This window comes from Aethalodelphis obliquidens, unplaced genomic scaffold, assembly GCF_003676395.1.
Source record: "Aethalodelphis obliquidens isolate GAN/ISIS:26980383/991018 unplaced genomic scaffold, ASM367639v1 scaffold40, whole genome shotgun sequence".
Taxonomy (NCBI): domain Eukaryota; kingdom Metazoa; phylum Chordata; class Mammalia; order Artiodactyla; family Delphinidae; genus Aethalodelphis; species Aethalodelphis obliquidens.
Window position 1 is genome coordinate 5,317,492 of NW_020837984.1, and position 21,439 is coordinate 5,338,930.

General features: G+C 39.5%; 1 long non-coding RNA gene across 1 annotated transcript in view; it reads left to right on the forward strand.

The window, feature by feature from the left end:
- The window catches only part of LOC113633538 (uncharacterized), a 58,195-nt gene extending 37,203 nt beyond the window's left edge, over window positions 1-20,992 (forward strand). The window contains exons 2-3 of the long non-coding RNA XR_003438233.1: window positions 12,554-12,612; window positions 20,955-20,992. This is a non-coding gene — a long non-coding RNA (uncharacterized LOC113633538). The remainder of the gene's footprint in view (window positions 1-12,553; window positions 12,613-20,954) is intronic.
- Window positions 20,993-21,439: the final 447 nt, after the last annotated feature.

The following is a 21,439-nucleotide window of genomic DNA, read 5'->3' on the forward strand; positions in this document are numbered from 1 at the left end:
TTATATCTTCTTCTTGGATCGATCCCTTGATCATTATGTAGTGTCCTTCCTTGTCTCTTGTAAAATTCTTTAAAGTCTATTTTATCTGATATGAGTATTACTACTCCAGCTTTCTTGTGATTTCCATTTGCATGGAATATCTTTTCCATCCCTGCACTTTCAGTCTGTATGTGTCCCTAGGTCTGAAGTGGGTCTCTTGTAGACAGCATATAGATGGGTCTTGTTTTTTAATCCATTCAGCGAGCCTATGTCTTTTGGTTGGAGCATTTAATCCATTCACATTTAAGGTGATTATCGATATCTGTGTTCCTGTTACCATTTTCTTAATTGTTTTGGGTTTGTTTTTGTAGGTCCTTTTCTTCTCTTGTGTTTCCCACTTAGAGAAGTTCCTTTAGCATTTGTTGGTGGTGCTGAATTCTCTTAGCTTTTGCTTGTCTGTAAAGCTTTTGATTTCTCCATCGATTCTGAATGAGATCCTTGCTGGCTAGAATAATCTTGGCTGTAGGTTCTTTCCTTTCATCACTTGAAATATATTGTGCCACTCCCTTCTGTCTTGTAGAGTTTCTGCTGAGAACTCAGCTGTTAATCTTATGGGAGTTCCCTTGTATGTTGTCATTTTTCCCTTGTTGCTTTTAATAATTTTTCTTTGTCTTTAATTTCTGTCAACTTGAGTACTATGTGTCTCAGCATGTTCGTCCTTGGATTTATCCAGCCTGGGACTCTCTGCGCTTCCTGGACTTGGGTGGCTACTTCCTTTCCCACGTTAGGGAAGTTATCGACTATAATCTCTTCAAATATTTTGTCGGGTCCTTTCTCTCCTCTCCTTCTGGGACCTCTATAATGTGAATGTTGGTGCGTTTAATGTTGTCCCAGAGGTCTCTTAGGCTGTCTTCATTTCTTTTCATTCTTTTTTTTTAATCTGTTCCACAATAGTGAATTCTACCATTATGTCTTCCAGGTCACTTATCTGTTCTTCTGCCTCAGTTATTCTGCTACTGATTCCTTCTAGTGTATTTTTCATTTCAGTTATTGTATTGTTCATCTGTGTTTGTTTGTTCTTTAATTCTTCTATGTGTTTGTTCTTTATTTCTTGTAGGTCTTTGTTAAATATTTCTTGCATCATCTCGATCTTTGGCTCCATTATTTTTCCGAGGTCCTGGATCATCTTCATGATGGTTATTCTGAATTCTTCTCCTGGAAAGATGCCTATCTCCACTTCATTTAATTGTTTTGCTGGGTTTTTATCTTGTTCCTTCATCTAATACGTAGTACTCTGCCTTTTCATTTTGTCTATTTTTCTGTGAATGTGGTTTTCGTTCCACAGCCTGCAGGATTGTAGTTCTTCTTGCTTCTGCTGTCTGCTCTCTGGTGTATGAGGCTGTCTAAGTGCCTTGTGCAAGCTTTCTGATGGGAGGGACTGGTGGTGGGTAGAGCTGGTGTTGCTCTGGTGGGCAGAGCTCAGTAAAACTTTAATCTGCTTGTGATGGATGGGGCTGAGTTCCCTCTTTGTTGATTGTTTGGCCTGAGGTGACCCAGCACTGGAGGTGACCAGTGCTGGTCACAGGCTCTTTGGTGGGGCTAATGGCAGACTCCGTGAGGGCTCATGCCAAGGAGTACTTCCCATTACTTCTGCTGCCAGTGTCCTTGTCCCAACAGTGAGTCACAGCCACCTCCCACCTCTGCAGGGGACCCTCCAACACTAGCAGGTAGGTTTGGTTCATTCTCCTCTGGGGTCACTGCTCCTTACCCCTGGGTCCTGATGTGCATACTACTTTTTGTGCGCCCTCCAAGAGTGGAGTCTGTGTTTCCCCCAGTCCTGTCAAAATCCTGCAATCAAATTCCGCTAGGCTTCAGTCTAATCCTCTGGGAATTCCTCCTCCCATTGCTGGACCCCCAGATTGGGAAGCCTAACGTGGGGCTCAGAATCTTCACTCCAGTGGGTGGACTTCTGTGGTATAATTTTTCTCCTGTTTGTGAGTCACCCACCCAGCAGTCATGGGATTTGATTTTATTGTGATTGCGCCCCTCCTACCATCTCATTGCGGCTTATCCTTTGTCTTTGGATGTGGGGTCTCTTGTTTGGTGAGTTCCAGTGTCTTCCTGTCGATGACTGTTCAGCAGTTAGTTGTGATTCTGGTGCTCTCGAAAGAGGGAGTGAGCGTATATCCTTCTACTCTGCCATCTTTAACTAATCTGCATTTATATTTTTAAATGAATATTATTTTGTGACATGTTGGGGTTGATGACATTGAGGCACAAAAAAAATTTCACTCTAGAAATCATATATCTTGGCACCCGTCCCTCATCCTGGCATCATGCTGGGCAAAGGGCTGATGCATTCGGTAGTCATATATATAGTCAGAGCAGGGGGCTGGCTGCTGTGATGGAAGAATCCTTATCTGTCCCTGTCATTACCTTCATGGAGCTTACTGTAACTTTTGGGTAGTAGATAAATACGAAAAAGACCAAATATAATATCAATTAGTGGAACTAGAGCCAGGAGTAGAAAACTTAGAGTGTTGGACCTCGTGTGTGTGCCTAGCTAGCACCCTGACTGGTTCCTAGCAGGTGCTCAGGAAATATTTGTTAAACGAATAAATATTTTTTATATCCCATATGATTGCTCTGAGCTATCATATATTTGCATCTCCATTGGTAAGAATGAGGCTTCAAGATTCTCAACCATTTTTCTTCCTGGAAAATTGGCTTTTTAATACATACAGTTAACAAATGAGTATCAGAATAATCTAGTCTGCTGACTCTATGTCCAGGGAGACTTCTGAGGTGGAAGATTCTCCTATGCGTTAGAGGTAGGGACCTTCAGTGAAGACTTTTTAATAGATCTTCATATGTCATTGCTGTGCAGAGACCCTGCCCCTCTTTAAATCTTTGGTGTCCTTCAGGGACTCTTCATATTAGCTTTCAAATCACCAAATATCATTTCACAAATAATTCCTTTTCTCTCATTTGTGACTATTTCAATGCATTGTCTTCTGGATCAAGCTAAATAGTTCCACTCTTTCCTTGGCTTTTCTACCTTTGAAATTTTTGTAGATTATAATTATTCCCCATCTTGGCAATGGCTTTAATGAATTATCCATTTTCTTTAATCCACCCAGATAACTGGATTCTTTTATGGGCTTAATCATCTTGCTGCTCTTGTCTGGAGTTCTTCTCATTGCTTTTCATTGGTTCTGAAAGGAGATGCCTCAAACTGAACTCTGCACTCTGGTGAGATTTTTAAGGAGCAGATGTTCTCTTGGTATCCCTATGATGCAATTTTATTGCTATGTGGCTTTTTATGCCATGATCAACAACTTGTGTTTTCTCCAAAACTGTGCCTAAAGCTTTGCAAACCTTTACTTTCACTTACGGGTCTTCACTTTATTTGTATTTTGTGAAGAGGGAGAGAGAGAAAAAGAAGGAGGGAGACTGCCCACATGTGTGTATGAGATGTAAGACAGAAGTGTCAAATGCATTTACATTTCCAGGGAGATGAAGAGGGGAAGGGCAAGATATATAAAATAAATAGCTAAAAGTACATATTATACAACATAAGCGAATATAGCCAATATTTTATAATAGCTATAAATGGAATACAACCTTTAAAAATTGTGAATTACGGGCTTCCCTGGTGGCACAGTGGTTGAGAGTCTGCCTGCCGATGCAGGGGACACAGGTTCGTGCCCTGGTCCGGAAGGATCCCACATGCCGTGGAGTGGCTGGGCCCGTGAGCCATGGCCGCTGAGCCTGTGTGTCCGGAGCCTGTGCTCTGCAACGGGAGAGGCCATAACAGTGAGAGGCCCACGTACCGCAAAAAAAAAAAAAAAAAAAAAAAAAGATTGTGAATTACTATCTTGTACACTTGAAACTTATATAACATTGTACATCAACTAGACTTTAATTAAAAAATTAAATTCAAAAGAAGGGTAGATAAACTCCCTAGTCTAAAAAAGAAAAAAACGAAGAAAAGAAATAATTTCTTTGGACCCAATCCATTAGAGTTTACAGCTATCTGACTTAACCTTAAGAGCTCTGATTCACTCAGTAGTTTATAAAATATTGTTTTATAGCTAGATACATCGTTAGGTACATAGATATATAATATTTAATCCTGTGGGACAGAATTATCCCCATTTTACAGATGATGAAACCAATCACCAGGGGAGTCCAAGAGCTGGCCTACTGAAGCAATGGTCAGATCTGGGACAGCCCTGGATCCCCTGACTCCCAAGCCAGAGCCATTTCTCCTCCAAAACAGCTGCTTCCTCCACTACAGCCGTTGTTTAGAGAAGCCAATTCCAGTTTCAGATACTGTATATATAATAAAACATTATGGTAAACTTTATACGCATCCTCAAATACTGATTGTATACTTTGTTTTATCAGAATTGTTTTGCAAATGTCAAAAGAAGGGAATAAAGAAACTAGGAAAGCGGAGTGCAGCTCATGTTTTTCTTTGCAGAGACCCCGGTGAAAGACTTGTATCATGAGCCAAGGACAAGCCCACTGCTCCGAGCTTCCTCTGGTAGAGTGAGAGAGACCAAACATTACCACGCTCTGGTGATAATGAAACAGAACACACAGCATGAATAATACAATGATGATTTACCGGGCTGAGAGTCCCCAAATTATTAACAGGTTGTCTTTCCAAATGTTCTCTAGAAGGAAGTTGTTTGGAATAATGAATGCATGTTCTCATGGCAAAACGTCTTATAAATGAAGTTAAGAGTTTAGGTCTTAGCCACAAAAGCCTGGTTATAGATGCATGGATTATAGTACTAGGTGTCCCAGTGTCTCTATAGTAAAAAAAAAAAAAGTGTTCTGGGATGTTTAGGACACAAATCTAAACCGTAGCCCTCAAGCACTGCCGTAAGTCAGGATCTCTCCAGGCTCTCCAAATCACCAGCGTCCAGGTGGAATCCTGTGGCCTGAGGAAGGAGCTCCGGGGGTACAGAGACAGTGAGGGCCAGGAGAAGGCCCTTGGAGAAAGGAGGAATAGGGCAGTTGACATTAGAAGCTATTGTGAGGGCCAGAGACTCCTGCCACGTAAACCTGAGGAGAGGTTCTTCCTTTCTTTACTCTTGCCAGCCCTGAAGGCTGAGCCATCACCTCTGCCTTCTGCTATTTGCCACTTATTGCTTCAAGTTTCCCTTTGAATAGAAACATTTTGGGTTGGAATTGAGGCTCAGGGCTTCCTTCTCACGCTGTGTTCCTGAAGCCAGCACACAGTGATGCAAAAGGTTGGCTGTGTTGATACATTTTCAGGTCCCCTTCCATAAAGATCATACCAGAGGAAACAGTCTTTGCCATGCTCGCTCCCCTGCTGCTCTACCAATATCATTCTGTAATTTAACAAGGACTTATTTAATACATAAACTTGCAAGCTATAACTGGCTAAAGTATCAGGGGCTTAGGTTGTGACTCTTTGGAGAACTTAAATCTGATATCATCTGGTATAAATTACCCAGATTAACATCCTTATTCTTAAGGTTATCTATTTATATCTAAATTTTTAGTGCAAATTTTCAAAGATTTCCTTCATATTCTTGCAACAATGATGGGCTCTGGAGTAGGACTGCCTGGTTTACAAGCTTTTTTGCTGTTTATTTAATAACTTATACAAGGGGAGTAAAAATAATACCTACCTCAAAGGGTTGTTGAGAGGTTTAATGGACTGGTTTTTGTAATGAACTTACCTTCATAATTACCAGGGTAAGCGCTCAGTGTTTTCTTTGATATTATCATTGTCGTCTATGGATGGTCCAGCACCTGTGGATTTATAATGACCTCCCAGGCTCTTCCAGTGGAAGACAGAGAGTGGGAAGAAGCGATTCCTCTTCTTTGCTCTCACCACTACAGCGACTGGCCTACCCAAGCCCAACCCCAGAATGAATGAAAAGGGGAGATGGTCCAAGGGCAGTGGATGGAGAAGGAGGCAGCAGAGCATAAGAGTGATGAACATGTATTTGGGGGGCCCATTGTCTGGGTTTGAGCCCCCTCTCCACCCCTTAACTCCTATATGACCTTGAGCAAGTTACATAAACTCTCAGTGCCTCAGGTCCCATCTCTGTAAAAAGTATATAATGATAGTATCTACTCACAAGGTTGTTGGGAGTATTAAGTGAGTTAATGTACATAAAGAAAATAGAATAATACCTGGTATACTGTAAGTACTATAGAAGGAAGTAAGAAAGGGAGTGCTAACCCAGATACAGTTACTATTAACAAGCAGTCCCCTCCAGTGGCTTTTCTTGAATCCCTTATGTATCCAAGATGCATTTATAGGTCAAGTGTCTTTACCCACCTGAGTTTTTCCAATAATTTTCTAACTATCTTCTCATTTTTTTGGTATATGTTTGCAGTTTTTTCTAGCATGGTTTCTTGATATCATTGTAACTTTATTATCAACTTTAGAAAAGAAACAGACGAACAGATTTAAGCCCTCCCTTACATAAATAGACTCTTAGTTTGCAACTGGAGGGTATCCAAATTTTTCCCCTTCAGTGTCTAAAAAGATAGGTAAGAAGCAGTCAAATCCATATCTGTCTCTGCAAGAGGGATAACGCAGTCGTTCTTGTACAATTCCTATTCTCAAACAACACTGGACTCTTCTTCTTTGATTAATCCGTTTATGTAAGGCTATGCAATTTTTCCAAACAAAATGGTCTGAAATGATGAGAGACAGCGGACAGAATAAGACAGCATGCCAGACTAAAGCAGGCATCTGCCCCTATATTTGTTACTTAGCCCCTCTGAGCTTCAGTTTCCTCCTTTGTAAAATGGATATAATACCATGTACGATTTGGTGCACAATTTACAGTCACTGAGATCATGAATTATTATTGCAATGCTTTATTTTACTGTGTTAGTTGTGTTTTCTTTATTGGTTTTATCAAAAATCTGCATTTATCCATGGAAGTATGCTATGTAGGTTAGTTCCATCTTTCATGTGTGGTGAGGCAGGAGAGGGTTGAGGACAGTTGATCTTAAGGGATGGATGGATTGCATGCCCCTCAGGAATGCCTCCATAGATGTTGTCTTCCTCACTTGAACTTCTGATATGTCCCCAGAGGCAGAGAGCTCACAGCTGTGTTCCCTGACAAGTCTGCAGTGTGCTGTTCTATGCCTAAGGTTTGTGCAGAAATGTAAGGTCCAGCAGTGAACCATATTGACATAAAGTTTGACATTCTCTTGTGAATGTTAAAGAGCTGACAAGGACACTTGGCTGAATTGAAGGCCATCTTTCCTTCCTGTGGAAGCAGTTCACAGAAGTCTCTGTAGTCATGGACAAGTTTCTCCTGAAGTGGTTTGGGGTCACCACTGGCACACAAACAAAAGTACAACCAAGACCCTGGTTACCTAGATCATAAAGCATGACTCTAGTAATCTTAGTCTAGAGAATTTTTAAAGCAGATGTAACCAAATGCCTGCCTCAGTCATAACAAAATAAAGATCGCAAAAGGGAAAGCTATCATAGAATGTGAAAGTCTCAACATTCAGACTTATGTACTCTCCAGTGAGGATCTCTTGGTATTGAGTATGCTAATTTGCTGTGTCTTCTCATTCATGAGTGTCTGTGGCAGCATTATGAAAAGTCAGTGAGATCTACAATGGTGAGTTTTCTGCTTTTAATTTTTCCACATTGATTATAATTTCTAAAATATGGAAGGATGAAACATATTCTGAATCATCTACTAGACTACCTTATAACTAAGTAGTGCCACATGATCTCAGTGCTCTGGTTTATCTGTGAGTTTACTGTCATATTGATCCCCAGGGATAACATACAGATAGAGATTTTCTGGCTGGCTTTAGGTGATATGTCCTAATGTTAATGAGACAGCGTTCATCATGTGTCTGCTATTGTATTCTTGTTGGATTCTTTTACTGATTATAAAGGCAAAACTTCTCTTTTATAGTGATCAGCTACAACTGAAAGATATTTTCACAGACTAGGATTTTAGCTTCATAATTTAATAAATGTAGGATGTTTTGACATCATGAAAATGACAGTGTGGTGGAATAATGTTCTACATTAATTGTCACAGGTTAATGAGAAAAGAACAGAGGCAGACTTAATATATAAATGGGATTTTTGTACCAAATGAAGAATAAATGACATCACAACAGCTAGTAAAAAATGCCAAAGGTTTGATAGTTGGTCAAATAGAGAATTCTGGTTGAATAATTAAGTCATCACAGGGCATATAGTGGTATAAGCATTACTGAACTCACAGAAATCCATGCAGAGCAATAGGTACCATCCATGTTTCTCACAGATGTTCCTTCCAGACCCATCTTTGTACATCACAACTTGCAGTAGTTCATGAGGAGTAAGTGGTAGTAAACACTGAGGAATTTTCCATTAAATTATATTTTAAGATTATTTTTTAGTATTAGTTTTTGGGTGGACTGCTAAATGGATGGGCCCATTAAAACAGTGGATTGTGGTCTAAATTAGCTATTCTTTAAAGAGGAAAGATGACTACAGTAATGACTATGATTTAAGGAATCGTCCATCAGGCTCAACATTACAACTATACAAGTTTAAAGAAAATGAATCAAATGCCATATGTGTGTGTGTGTGTGTGTGTGTGTGTGTATGTTACAATTGAACCCACATAGATCATTTAGTTCAGCAAAACAACATATCATCTGCCACGTCAAATTATTTGAATAGTTTTAGCTACATAGTTTTATTTGTATATGTTAAAAGATAAACTGAGAATATTAAATTTTTTAAGAGTTTATTTGAGTATTTTTTTCTCAGATATTATTTTTTTATTGGGGTATAGTTGCTTTACAACTTTGTGTTAGTTTCTGCTGTACAGCAAAGTGAATCAGCTATATGTATACATATATCCCCTCTTTTTGGAATTTCCTTCCCATTTAGGTCACCACAGAGCATTAAGTGGAGTTTGCTGTGCTATATGGAAGGTTCTCATTAGTTTCTATTTTATACATACTAGTGTATATATGTCAATCCCAATCTCCCAATTCATCCCACTCCCCCTTCCCCCCTTGCTGTCCATATGGTTCTTCTCTACGTCTGTATCTTTATTTCTGCCTTGCAAACAGGTTCATCTGTACTGTTTTTCTGGCTTCCAGAAATATGCGTTAATATACGATATTTGTTTTTCTCTTTCTGACTTCATTCTATATGACAGTCTCTAGGTCTATCTATGTCTCTACATATGACCCAATTTCATTCCTTTTTATGGCTTAGTAATATTCCATTGTATATATGTGCCACATATTCTTTATCCATTCATCTGTCGATGGGCATTTAGGTTGCTTCCATGACCTAGCTATTGTAAATAGTGCTGCAGTGAACATTGGGGTGCATGTGTCTTTTTGAATTATGGTTTTCTCTGGGTATATGCCCCATAGTGGGATTGCTGGGTCATATGGTAATTCTATTTTTAGTTTTTTAAGGAACCTCCATTCTGTTCTCCATAGTGGCTCGTATCAATTTACATTCTCACCAACAGTGCAAGTGGTTTCCCTTTTCTCCACACCCTCTCCAGCACTTGTTGTTTGTAGATTTTTTGATAATGGCCATTCTGACTGGTGTGAGGTGATACCTCATTGTAGTTTTGAGTTGCATTTCTCTAATAATTAGTGATGTTGAGCAGCTTTTCATGTGCCTCTTGGCCATCTGCATGTCTTCTTTGGAGAAATGTCTATTTAGATCTTCTGCCCATTTTTGGATTGAGTTGTTTGTTTTTTTGATATTGAGCTGCATGAGCTGTTTGTATATTTTGGAGATTAATCCCTTGATTTGAGCATTTATTGATTGGACTCGGGTAGTGCCAAATCAGAAGTTCTTAGGAACCCTCCACTAACAGGAGTCAAGGGAAAGACTTACTTATATAGAGAAACTGTAGCAAAGAAAGGAAATTATTTGATTGGCTATTGCTTAAAGTCTAGTTGGCTGTTTGTGATTGGTTGTCCTTAGTGTTTTCATTTGGTACCTTGGAGGCATTTACAGGTTGGGATTTTGGTTTGCTTATGGAGGTCACCGTGGCATTAGAGTCTAATGGCCTCCTTGTTTAATTAATGTATAATATGAAGCTTTGTTTAGATTTTTACAATATATGAATTATAAGCATGTTTGCACATAATTAAAATATAATAATAATTTAAGACAACGATGAAAGATTATAACAATTTTTTCCTCCAAAAGTTTTCTTTATTCAACTACTATATAAGAGTTTTTTAATGGATAAAGGTTTTAGTAGTAAAATTTAAGATTGATGGAATGCCCATTGTACATACATAATTTCTTACTCTTCTCATTCTAAAACTAGAAAATTATATTCCAAAGGAATAAATTACTTGTCCAAAGTCATACAAGTACTAAGTAGCAGAACAAAGATTTGAAATAAAATATGCAGGGTTGCAATTTCTACTCTTTTCTCAAAACAATAAATGTCCCACAGTTTTAGCCAAGTAAATATAAGAGGGACAGTTAACAAAAATAATGAGTTTGGTTTTGGAAAAGTTGACCAGTAGTTCTTATTCTTTGATGGTGATTGTACTCTAGGTCCAGGGATTTGATGAAGCTGTAAATCATTAGGATGAATGATTCTTGCATAAGAATAAAGAGCATTCTACACTAGCTCAGAAGTACTCATCAAAAGTGGAAAATATTGGGCTTCCCTGGTGGTGCAGTGGTTGAGAGTCCGCCTGCCGATGCAGGGGACACGGGTTCGTGCCCCGGTCCGGGAAGACCCCACATGCGACGGAGTGCCTGGGCCCGTGAGCCATGGCCGCTGAGCCTGCGGGTCCGGAGCCTGTGCTCTGCAACAGGAGAGGCCACAACAGTGAGAGGCCCGTGTACTGCCAAAAAAAAAAAAAAAAAGTGGAAAGTATTTAGCAACTGCTGCATGAATATCACTCATCTTCCACTTTTAACATGATATCAATATTCACTATTAACAAATGTGATTTATAGGGAAAATGATTGCTTTTCTACTCCTCCCCCTTCTCTTCTTCCTTCTCCTTCTCTTCCTTCTTCCTCTTGCTGTTTCCCCACCTCTCTTCCTCTTCTTCCTCCTAAACCTTCTCCTTCTTCTTCACTTTTTTGCCCTGTTCCTTTCTCCCACCTCTGGTCTCCTGATGTCATTGTCCACCTCTAGAGACATTTCCCCCATGTTGATCTTCTAAGTAGGAAACTTTGCCTTCATAGAGTGACTTAGAGTGATACCAGCTCCACTGTCCAGGGCAAGAGAAAAGACTTTCATTTATCTTATAGGTGGATTATAATGTCCCAACAATTGAGAATACAAAATTAACACTGGAAGACAGTATTTGCTGGAGGGAATGAATATATCAGAAAGGCATAAGATCTTTTCAAATAAAAGCAAATCAAATATTTATTGAGCAACTACCATGTGCGAGGACTAGAGTAGTAGGTAAAAAATGAAAACAAGGATAAGGCAAGCCTTGTCTTCAGATTGGGCATACAAAAATGTAAATTACAATGCAAGCTAAATAGTTGCTCAAGACAGCTATGAAAAAAGTTAAAAAGAGATATAAAAGTAATTTATAAATAAATAGTGAAGGCTAATGTTATAAAGTTGAAAGAAAACGGAGGTAGAATTTGAATTGTATCTGGAAATTTTATAAGAATTTGCATAATGGGAGAAGGGAAAATATATTAGGACTATTGTTGGAAGAAAGTGCTGAATTATTCTGATCAATTCTCTGTATAATTAGACAAATCAATAACAAAATATTTTAACAAAACCCCAAATCACTAATGAAGATCTCCATTTGAAGAAACTGTATATTATTATCAGGAAGAGTAGGGATGGTAGTATTGGTAACAGTAGAAAGAATTGTAGTTATGGTGGTAGCTACCACATATGGAAACCCTACTACGTCTACTACATGCCAAGAACTGTAAACAGTACTGCAGACCCATCATGAATCTAAAAGATTAAATGTGGCAGGTCATGAGTGGTAACTATAAATTGTTTATTTTTTCCTTACCTATTGGAGTCCATCTTTTACATTTAAACATGCATTACCTTAAGTATTAGAAATTGTCAGAAATACAATTTGTATGGGGAGAAAACGTATTATTTTGGCACCAGGCAAAATGAAAAAAGTTCTTTTTGCGCACATGTTTCCAGTTTTGCTGCTTAATTTTGCAAAGAGGTAATTCTACGTCAAAATTAGGCCGAGTGAAAAATGCACACACAGTAATCTTCATTTTCATTATCTGGAGTAGTTCAAAAGGCTCAAAAAATGGAACTATTCTCAGAGAAAGGAATGCATGTTCAGGTAATTACAAATAACAGACGCATCTGGTTATCTTAATTGTTTGGGAATGTCTCAATTAGCTGAGAATGTTTTCATGATGACTTGGAGACAGTGAAAATTTTTCATAGCAGATAGGATTCAACAGTGAGTGGAAATATAGGCAGCTCACCCTGAAGTCTATTTATGACTACAGAATCCATTCAAAGATTCATATCTTTTGGATTTTATTTGCCTGTAAAGGGAACAGAAATGTGATTTTGTTTTGTTTTGATCTCTGCAGCTTCATGGTTGATCTGAAGAGGAGGTAGGACTGTCGATCCTGTGGATGCCTCGGCTAAGGTAAGGCATGCCAGCCTCGTATTTTCCATCTTGACCACAGTTCCATTTCTTAACAGAGGTTGCTTCTCAATGAAATTTGAGTTTTAGGCTTCACTGAAATGTGATTCTCAGGTTTACTCAGTAATTTGGGCTTGCTCCTTGAGAAGCTTAGAAGGATCCCCAAATATAGGTGCATCCTCAGTCTTGTTTAGGACTGACGGTTTTTCGATACTTTGAAATAATTCACATTGGTATACTCTGCTCAGTTACTCAGCAACATTGCTTATCTTAGACCTGCCACCGTAGGATTGCTACCATACCCTATCATGCTTCTAGGAGGTCAAATTCAATCCAGATCCTGGTCTTTTCTGAGTTTTACTTTTTTAAATATTGTATTTACTTTTAAAAAAGAAACAGACTTGTCAACTGCAGGACAGTGCATAAGCAATTACCACGATATCCAACAAATCCATGTCTTGTACTCCCAGGCTTCCTTCCTGGATGAAAATGCCCCTCTACCCAACTCCCTTGCTTTGTGGTTTATTAATGTAGATTAAAAGAGATGGGCTCATCTGTTACAGGAGCAATTTCCAATGCAACTATTTAGAAAGGTTCCAAGAGAGATTTTTCCAATCTTGACAAACACTCTCTAAAGCCAGAGGAAGCTTTTCATAATTCTTAATGAAGAGGTTATGAATTATTAGATCTCACTAATTCTTTGCTTAATAGCCAGTTTACATAGAAAACATGATCTGGATTAAATCCTATAGGCAGAGGGAAGACACACCTGGGGGGATTAATCTAACCAGCAAGCAGATGCCCTGTTGTCCCAAACAAATTGTGAGCAATATTATTTATCTGTCAGCCCTTGAAATAGAACATGCACTACTCCACCAAATCTTTCTTACCTGTAGGGATTAGCAGGGGAAACCTAACACTCTGGCGGTTAACTACTCCTATAAAAGAAGTCAGCATCTTCCTAATTTTTCAGTGCAGCTCCACATGTATACAGCATAAATGCTTAGGAAGTATTAAAGAGGGTACAAATGAAAGGGAGTGGGAAATAGGGAGATGTTCAGGAAAGAAATCGTTGACCTCCTCTCAGGAATGGTAGGATGTAAGATTCTGGTGCTTTAACCATGTTTCAACTTCTAGCCTATAGGTATACCTTTTAAAAAGTAGAGCCTACACCTGCTATTTTTCAGAGCCTTACAAAGTCACAAGGATCTCTAGTTAATAGGCATCTAGTCAATAGTATTTCTTCTTAAATTCTGGACTCCTAGAAGCAAAAATATTAGTGAATTAGTACATTAAGTCATGGATCCCATATGGACCAAGGCTCTGTCTCTCAGGGCTTCTCTCCTGCCTCACATTTTCTCACCCCATCCTTGCTTTCCCACTGTGGAGATGTTAGACAATTCATTGTTGGATTCTGTACAAACTCTTCATGTTTTGGAAGATAGCAAGCAATCCCTTTAACTTACATAGACTGAAAACCTTTTCTTTGTGAATGAAATATTAAGTGGCTGTCATGTAGACATAAAACCTACCCTCAAGGAACATCTTCTTACCCCTTATTCCATGTCTTTTCACCAAGAAGTACACTAGCTTTGGCCCCTTCCCTTTAATATATACCACTATCCTTCAGGGTTTCCAATTTTCACCATTCCTAAATCCGCCAGAATTGTTATCCATGTCAGAAAATCCTCTATAATTGTCTTCCCTTCAATACCTATCCACTCTTCAGGGTTCACTTAAGTCTAACCCCTCCCAACTGCCTTGAAGCCTTTGATTACTATTCTAGTTTCTAAAGACCTTCTATCTCAGAAGAGTTACAGTATTTAGTTCAGCAGTGGGTAACATGAACATTCAATCAAACCCAGTGCTACTTGCATTACCGTGTATATAGTGAGAGTAGTAATCTTGCTTAGAACAGGAATATGCTTTATGTATTTAGCACTATGTTTGGTCAATAATAGGTTATCAGGTAGGATAGATTAAGGGGAGAGAATCTGCCAGGCTGCGATCCTAGACTCTTCCAATGGTGGTTCTGAATGGATGTTTTAGACCTTATGGAAATGAAAGTTAAATATTTAAGGATATGTTGGCAACTGGCTGGTTTTATTACCAATGGAAAAGTCCAAAAATGTTCATAATATAAAAATGTCAGAAATGACATTATAGATTATGGAGACCAATATTCACTTATTACAAACTAGGAAGCAAAGTTTCAAGCATTGTTCCTAATTCAGTTGTTAATATATTTTGGTTCTCAAGGTTCAAAATGTAGGTGAATTAGTGCTAGACAAACACTGATGAAGGGAACACTAGGACTGACACTAGGCGAGTGACTCAGAATCAACCCAACAGAAATAACTCCCAAAGCAGAGGGAAGAAGAGTCTGCTGCTCTGTGGGGTAGCAGAGAGGGTTCAGCTTCAGAATCACAGAGAACTGGCCTTAAGTCTCAACCATGTGGCTTGGACAAGTCACCTAACCTCTCTGAGCCTCTGTTTCTTCACTTGTAAAGTGGAAGTAATACCTCACAAAATCAAATGAGATTGAAATTCAGGTAAAACAAAAGTCTCAGGGTTTAAAAGCTGCTGAATAGAAATGCAGTCTCGTTAACACTATTACTCAAACCTTGATGCCCCAATACCAATCTCGTTTCTGCAGAAAAACTAAATTTACAGAGTTCTTCTTCCCAAATATTTCCCAATTCCAGGGTGACTTTCCTATGTCCACTGATCTGCCCTAATTTTCCATCCTTGCTACAATGATCTCAGCCGAGACTCCACAGAACTTAGGTTCAGAAAGTGCCCCAAGAAGTCCTGCTCCAAGTTGAAGCCTTGTTCCCTTTATCACTGAGGTGCTGGCTGCAGTAGAAACCTCCTCACTACCTTGCCAGTGGAGTGAGAGCCAGTGCCAGGCACGGGACCAGGGCACTGGCACTTGTGTGCTTGCCTCTGAAGGCAGTGGAACTTGAAGGACCAGTGAGTGAGTTCCATCTTCACACTCACAGAGTCAGGATCAAACTGGCCCTTTGTAGGTTTGTTTGGATTGGAGGAGGGAGGGTAGGGTACCACAGCAGGGTTTGATTGAGGTGTGACATATTACATCTTTTAATTTTGGAGATTTTTCCATTGAGAAATTATCAGACTTTATCTTTGCTTACGATACAGGGTGTCATTGGTCCCGTTAATTCTCCCTGTGATCTAGCCTCCATATGGACCTCTACCCAAGTCTGTCTGCCTGCCTAACTATCCACTATCTTTCTAAGTTCCCATATTCCCAGGAGTCTCTTCTATGTAAAATAAGTAGGCACAAAAGACAAGTGGATTCTTGTCCACCTGGCTTAGTGCATGATGTCAAAGCATTGAATAAATACTTGATACATACTATACACAAGAAAAGAAAATCAAGAGCAGAAATTTGGAGAGGTAAAGAGTAGGTAGGCCACATGAGCACTTCTCCAGAAAACTAAGCTGACATTAAACAGTTTTTTTTTTTCCGGTTGAAATAAACTGAAAGCTGTCTGAGCTTCACCTCTGAGTATGAAACAGATAGACAGGTTTTCATGTTAATTGGATAATTGGTGAGCTGCTATCACATCAAATTTCAAACAACTTTGAGGTTGTTTACTTGTTTGTTTTTAATATTCCTGATATTAAAAACTGCCTAATATTCCTAATCAGTGCTCTTCTACATACTACATGGAGGTGGAAGATTGGTGGGCACAGTTAGAGAAGCCTAGAAAAATCTAGAAAATGACTTCATATAGAAGTGTCTCCATTTTTATAAGAAAATAATGGAATTTTAGCATGAAAAGGCTTAACTCCTTGAAATCACATTCTGATACACTACATTTATAGATGAAGACACTGGGGCAGAGAGAGGTTATAAGTGGAACCAAAATATTATTCCCGAGAGTTTTAAGTAGAAGCCTAATTAGTTTAAGAAATTCTTAAGAAGAGGGCTGAACTTATGACATTTTCCAGACTTTCTGGGCACAGTATGTAAAATAATCTCAACTGGTGAATCTTCACGTTCTGCTTGGTATAGACAGGACCAAGATTATGGTCAACAGTCATTATATATATTGGATCTTATTTTGAGAACACTGATATTTGCAATTTGTAGATGGTTTATTGGGGCTCAGGGGCAAACATTTGTACAGCATTGTTTAATTTTAGAAGGCACAGGGTTAAGTATGTTAGAAACGGTGATAGAAAAGAACGCAAGCATTCTCCTGACAGGAATGTGTCCTGACATTCCACAAACTGAGCTGCAGGGAGGTATGAGCTAGCTTCACCCTTCTGATCTCCACATCATTTGTAAGATGGCTTTGCAGCTCTACCTATCATGAAGTGGAGTCTACCTACCGCTGGGAACCTGGACTGGCTTTGTGACTTGATTTGACCAATAGAATATGGCAGGAGTGACAACATGCCAATTCAGAACCTAGGCCTCAGGAAGCCTTGTGGTCTCTCTCTCTCTCTCTCTCTCTCTCTCTGTCGCTGTAAAAAAAGCCCAGTCTAGCCTGGAGGAGGAGAGAACATGAGAAGTAGAACAAGTTAGCCAAGTTTTCCTAGGTGAGGCTCCAGCTGTGGGACAGAACCAGCTAAGACTGCAAAGCTACCTCGCTGACTTGCAGCTTAACTCAGATGCATGCATGAGCAGTGCCGGACCAGTATGGCCCGGTGGCCTAACCCATAGCCTCATGAGCAATAGTAAATGGTTACTATATGAAGCCACATCATTTGGGGAGCAGTAGTTATTGTGAATCATTACTGTGACAATAGACCACTGATACAGAGACGTATGTGTCTGAAAGGATTAGCTCCATCTGTAATATTAGTTTAGCTCCGACTTTTGGTGAAGTGGATTAGATGTCACTAATTTGTAGAGAAAAACATAAGGATGTGAATATAAATAGATATATCTATTTTCTCTGAGTATATATATAGATAAATATATACTCACACATACATGCAATATATATAACCACATCTCTGTTGATATGCTCAACTTTAAACATACATTTGCCTATATCTAGATTAATAGACACAAACTATAAAATCGGACAAGATGTTTTACATGGAGCTCCTCAACCTGATACATTCATCTTCATATAAAGGTAAATTACTCATTTCTCTTGTCAAGGGTTTACTAAAGGATCTATTGGTAGCATATCCTGTGCACTGAAATAAACTGGCTCAGGGCAGATTTATGCAGGAGGTTAGGTAACTAGCATATCTTGTGATTTAGCCAAACACAGGTTTTATATGCTCAACCATCTTTTCTTCCTCTTATTATGGTTCCGGTGGCCCTGCATGAGATTTCTCACATCAGTGGTTAGTCCCTGTATCATTTTTATAGGTCTATTTTTAAAAGGTGCTTATTTAAGTGACTGGTAACTAATCATAGTTCTATAATTGACTGAAAAGTTGACTCAGTGTAAAACCCAAATTAAACTGAAAAAGAAACCCAAATCCTCATTATAAATTATTCGTTGCAGCTCCACAAACACTCATTTTTACAAACAGCGAAAGCAGGAAGAGACAAACTTTGCCTTCCTGCAAAAAATATGTTCAACAATTACAGACCAAAATTTATAGCAAAAGGAAAAATGTTCCTCTTTCTTTGCAGTGACACTACGAAAAGGAAAGAAGTATAAGTACTGCTTAGTGTGGGCCAGGAAATGCCTAAATTTTAAAATTAGAATAGTAGCATTTTATTTTTGGACAAGCTCAACTGATCTTTTTACACAGAGCGACATACGAGCTTAGGGGGGCATGACCTCATCACAAAGATTTGGGCTTCAAAGGCCGCTCTTCAAACCTCTTGCTGATCACCTGCCCTTCTGCCACCCCAAATTAAACATTTAAAAGTTTTAAAGCCTTCTTGCTTCACATTAAACATTTTTCTACCATCCTCCAGTCAATTACCCAGAGGCCAAAAATATATCTTTCCCCATTCAGCCCATGGCACCTCCACTGTGAAGTGCTCTATATCCATTAGCGGGGCCCTCTCTGTGTGCTGCATCATCAGAGGAACAAAGCTGTGATGATGGAGAACAACCCACGTTCATGTATATCACCAGAGTTCTAGCCTCCTGATCAGCCGGCGGGCTTAATAAACATTCCAGATGGCTTGCTCTGCCTGAAGGAAGAATGGATAATCACACTGCACTCCCCTCCAAACAATAATAAAATAAGGCCATAGTAGCACAGAAGCCTGAGCCTGCCAAAAACAGTGAAAGGACTGCTTAGAACAATAGAATCAAGTGATTGGAAGGCACATCAGTGCCCTCACCCTTTATGAAGGAAGGTGGCCTGCTTTCCTATAAAGCATGAAAAACCAATTGTGTTATGCAACAGCTCTGCTGAAAAATAAAACAACAACAAAAATAGAAAAAACAAAACCTAACAACAACAAAAACTCCATCTAAATACTTTCTTTTAAAAGAATTTGGTGAAAAGGAAATGTAAATGAAAGCTCGGAAATAACCTTTGCAAGCCAGAACCCTGAGCTATGCATACATAGCCTGAGACATACAGCTGTGGGTTTGCTTGTAAGTAGACAGCAGAAGGGGGTTGATCAGTTTCATATTCACTGTAAGGAATTCTGGGTGAGATTCCATAATTAGAGTGATGGCGGTATTCTGTGGAGTGTCTGCAGAGGCTCAAAAGATGGATTCTCAGAAGGAATTGAGGTGAGCACCCTGGTACTCAGTGCTGAGGCCGATTCTTGCAGCATACATCCCTCCTCTTTTTCGTGTTTGCCCTGAACTCCTCTCTCCCTTTGCTTCTTGTGTTGTATCTTTTGCTTTTTGGATAGATATCCATCTGTTATAGTTAATATGCTCCAGATTGATAACTTATATTCCCTTTTAGTTCAAAACATTTGATTTTCTTACTGTGTGATTAGAATGTATCAGAGTTGGAAGTTAAAATCTGCTCAGTATTTATCAAGAAGGGTCTATGCACAGCACAGAGGATTTGGGGGCCAATGAAACGACTCTATATGATAGTATAATGATGGATCCATGTCATTACATATTTTTCAAAACTCATGGGATATACAACACCAAGAGTGAATCCTAATGTAAACTATGAACAATGACTGATAATGATGTGTCACTGTAGGTTCATCAATTGCAACAGAAATTTCACTCTGGTGCGAGATGCTGATAATGGGAGAGGCAATCCACGTTTGGGGATGGGGTATGTGGGAAATCTCTACCTTCCTCACAATTTTGCTGTGAACATAAAACTGCTCTTAAAAAATAGCGTCTATTAAAAAAAAAAGAAAGGTCTATGTAAGCTTGGTATTTCCTTTATTAATTGAGGGTCTACTAGGGAAATCATACCTAGAAGTCTGAGCAGCATTCTTGTTTTGTTTATGTATTTATTTTTGGCTGTGTTGGGTCCTTTTGCTACGTGCAGGCTTTCTCTAGTTGCGTTGCGGTGTGTGGGCTTGTCACTGTGGTGGCTCCTCTTGTTGCAGAGCACAGGCTCTAGGTGTGCTGGCTTCAGTAGTTGAAGCACACAGGCTCAGTAGTTTTAGCATGCGGGCCCTAGAGCATGCAGGCTTCAGTAGTTGTGGTGCACAGGCTTAGTTGCTCCATGGCATGTGGGATCTTCCCAGACCAGGGATTGAACCCATGTCCCCTGCATTGGCAGGAGGATTCTTAACCACTGTGCCACCAGAGAAGCCCTGAGTAGCATTCTTGATACTCAACTTTGACTCTGCCTATGATCCAAACGAAAATTTTCAAGTTCTGACTAGATGTATCTGCATATCAGAGTATACTAAGATTCTTTAGGGTAAGCCAAAATCAAAAGATCATGCCCCTGAGGAAAAGCATCTGCAAATAAGGGGCACATGTTGCTGGTCTCCATCTCCCCTAGTAATACTTTTCACTGCTTATTATGAGTTGTGGGTTGCTGTGGTGATGAGAAGAGGGATGAGCCAACAGAGGTTGTGATTCTTGATGTTGCCATCTGAAGAGGGACATATCCATTTAAGGATCTGTAACGTTTTATACCTGTGCCTATATATAGTTCATTCTCCTTATCCACAGGGTTCTGCATCCACGGATATGGAAGGCTGATTGTATTAAGTCATTTTACATAAGGGACTTGAGCATCCGTAGATTTTCTTATCCAAGGGGGTCCTGGAACCAGTCCCCCACAGACCAAGGGATAACTGTGTAAAATTTATGGAAAATTAGTCTTTTAAGTTGGGTTTGATATTTGGCATCTTTTATTCCCATGATATCAGCTTATTTTGTAAAGCTAATGCAAACATTCTGCAAGCCAAATAGTCCTCTGTCTTCAATACATTATTTAATATACCATAGGAGACAAGATGGTGGAGTAGAAGGACTTGAGCTCGCCTCCTTTCATGAAAACACCAAAATCACAACTAACTGCTGAACAACCATTGACAAAAAAAGACTGGAACCTACCAAAAAAGATATTCTACATCCAAAGACAAAGAAGAAGCTACAACAAGATGGTAAGGAAGGGTGCTTTCACAATATAAATTAAATCCCATACCTATTGATTGGGTGACCCACAAACTGGAAAAAAATTATATAGCACAGGGCTCCCACAGGAATGACAGTTCTGAGCCTCACATCAGGCTCCCCAGCCTGGGGGTCTGGTATCAGGAGGAGGAGCCCCCAGAGCATTTGGCTTTGAATGCAGGAGCTCAACAGGACAGGAGGAAACAGAGACTTCACTCTTGAAGGGCACACACAAGCCTTCATGTGCACTGAGACCCAGGGAAAAACAGTGACTCCATAGGAGCCTGGGCCAGACCTACCTGTGGGTCTTGTGGGGG